Here is a 3,249-nt window from a genome sequence, read left to right on the forward strand (position 1 = left end):
TGGGCCAAGCGATACTGCCACCATAAGTTGTACAGAAACGCCATCTGCATGGGTCATGGCAACATTTTGTGCATTTACTGGTTGTGCAGCAGAGCTTTAAGTGGGCTGGGGCCTGCCAGGACCCGAAAAAATTCATCTATCAAAGCAATCCTTCAAGATGTATCCCTGAGAAAGAAGAGACTTTAGGATGCAGGCCCATTGCATTTCCCTACATAGTTAAAAAGATGAACATAAGTGACCTGTTTCGAGCAAAGGTGTCAAAGTAACGATGCTCCCAACAATATCATGTTGCATTTGCAAAGGACGTGCAGATGCATTCCTCAAAACACAATGGGGGCATGAACGGCAAATGAGTGGAACTCCCACGAAATCAGTTTGACGGATAATGTGGTACCAATTGCATGAGGGCATTAAAGGGCAAGGAGCAGGGCACTGTTGACGTCAATGGGACCAGTGGGGCAGGGGGCACTTGAATGGCAAACGAGCTAGACTCCATTAAAGTATTTGTGATCGATGACGGGGTGCAACTTGAATGAGGGGATTAATGGGGAAGGAGCGGGGCACTGTTGAAGTCAATGGGAACGGGGGTGGGGTGGGGAACTTGAATGGGGGCATGAATGGCAAACGAGCGGGACTCCCACGAAATCAGTGTGGCGGATAATGGGGTACCACTTGCATGAGGGCATTCCTGGGGAAGGAATGGGGCTCCATTTAAGTCAATGGGACCAGTGATAAGTAAGGAGTGCAACTCTAGTGTACGAGACCGATTATGGGTTAGGAGAGTGACTCCATTGACATGAATGAGAACAATTATGAGGTCGGGCGAGACTCCATTGAAGTCAACATGACCAGTGATGGGGGAGGTCTGCAACTCCATTGAAGTTTATGAGACCATTAATGGGGTAGGAGAGTGACTGGAGTCTTACGGACTCCGACCAGAGCACGGTAAGAAACACAATGGGGCAAAAAATAGGAATATTTCCAGTTGTTCTGTGATTACACCTTGCCAAGTGCAACTGGCCCAGTGGTCGTAGGCGAGCGCTGTCCCCCCTAATTCAGAGCAATTGCCGCCACCACCCACCCCCCACTTCACATGCATAAAGTCACGAGCGCTATCTTTCTCCCTTAATTTGCATGAGAGGGAGGGAGCAGGCCCTCACCGTTCCAGCCGACTCTGGACAAGAAAGTGCCAAAGCCGTGAGTGATCAATGTATCTCTTGACTTTCCCCGGAAACCACACTTTGAACCAAAGATGCCCCGGGGGGAACGTTGCCAAGAAATGATTTTGTCCCCATCTGTTGTCCCAAAGATTCAATGTACAATTTGGCTCTAGCACTTATTTCCTCCCAAACAAAAAAAGTCCCGGTTTAAACTTTTGATTATGATTCAGAAAAATACCACACACAGAATTGGCAGTTTACCTTTTACTTCCCAGGATTCTAGGCCTGCATCTCCCTCTGCTGGCCATTCCTGATAATGAGGAGAGACCCTGGCACTCCACCTGCTGGCCATGTGGAATAACCTGCAGATGGAAAACCTGTCAGAATTGGGTGACTTTACTGCAGGGCCCCCTAGAGGCCATTTCTTATAACCTGCAGAGGGCAAAAGCCACACTTGAAAAAAAAAAAAAAAAAAAGCTTAAGGCTTAAGCTCTTAAACTTTCCTATGTCACAACAACACAAGACACCACCTCCACCTCGGCTCAAGATGACATGGACTGGGAAAGCTGTAACAGAATACGATGCTTTGCATTGCTTAAGGGCAGTCCATCCATCCGTCATGTAACGATAAAGGGCTGGTGTGGCCCAGCCACAGCGATCCCATTCAAGTCAATGAAAATAGAGACTGTGTATTCGATTCATGGATTATTTGCGCTGAAAAAACCGGGATTTGTGCGCCATTTTGACCGCAAATCCCTGTTTAACAAATGGGGATTTGCGGGCAGAATGGCGCACAAATCCAATTTTTTTCAGCGCAAATAATCTATGAATCAGGGCCTGTGTTTCAAGGGGGATGAATGTTTGATTTGTGTAGCTTCCCATTGAAGCCTACAGAGAGTATGGCCTTGACGCGGTGGGTGTAATTGTCTGACTTGGCTCTGCAAAGAAAATCACACATTCAGGGCAAAATTCACTGACCAAGCCGGTTTCACCGCTGGAGCAAAATTGCCCTTTTTAGGCTTTTTCCAACATGAAATTCTGCACTTTCACAATTTTTGGGGGGGGGGGGGGGGGCGGGAGCAGCAAGATATTTCAGATGGTTTGCCTCCAGAAATTTCGTTTTTTCCATGAAATTCTGTTTTCAGTGGCCAAAAATGTGACATTTCAGGAAACAAACACACTTCAGAAACACAAAAGGGGGCTAGAAATAATAGCACGGCATCTAAAAGAACTCTGTGCAGGCGAAGGAGAACTTGGATAGCATACTGCAAATGAATCCATGCATGCCAACATTTTGGAGCAGCTAGAAGTAATATTTTCTCCTGGGAAGGGAGAGACTTTACTGTTCCTTTTGGGCCTGAGTGCTTGCTCCAGCAATAGCAGGCTTGAGTGCTTCTGGCAGCAGCAGGAGGCCTGTGCGGAGCTGCCTCTGCCCGCAGGGCTCCAGCGAGTCCCCACCTCTCCCCCAGGTCCTGCTTCTAGGGTTCTTGACCTTCCCGTGCCCCTGCTCCAGGGCTCACCTGCTGCCATCGCCATGCCAACGGAACCCTCGGGCTGGGCAGGCATTGTGACATCACAGCTTCCCCCATCCCCCGCAGGGCCTAGAGCTGGCTGCTCCCAAGTCCCACATCTGAGCCCAGCTCCTGCTGAGCTCCTGAGCTTGACCAGGGCCCAGGGCTGCTTTGGCTTGTTATGGGAAAGGACTTTCCTTCATGGTGCCTCCTACAAAAGATTATAAGCGCTGCCATACAAAGCAACGTATGTCACGTCATTTGGGAGATGCTGCTCACATGTCTAGCTCTGCTAAAATCCTCCTTAGTATGTTTACAAACCATCAACGGTGACCCATAGGAACATGCCAAATATGTTCTAGAAGCAAAGTGGATGACCCTGAAAAAACTGCTTTGGACCCCCAGACATTAGGATTGTACCAATACATCTAAGAGGCGCCCACTCTAGAACTGGACCATCCATGCGGGGGTCTAGTTTTGCAAACCGAGGCCGAGGAGTGGACTGGGAAGCAAAAGAGGCCTTGGAATTTGAGTTCAAAGTGGCCCATACAATATAAACGATCCTAAGAGGCCCATGG

Source organism: Ambystoma mexicanum, unplaced genomic scaffold (genome assembly GCF_040938575.1).
Source record: "Ambystoma mexicanum isolate Mex_15411 unplaced genomic scaffold, UKY_AmexF1_1 Mex_scaf57, whole genome shotgun sequence".
In the NCBI taxonomy this organism is placed as follows: domain Eukaryota; kingdom Metazoa; phylum Chordata; class Amphibia; order Caudata; family Ambystomatidae; genus Ambystoma; species Ambystoma mexicanum.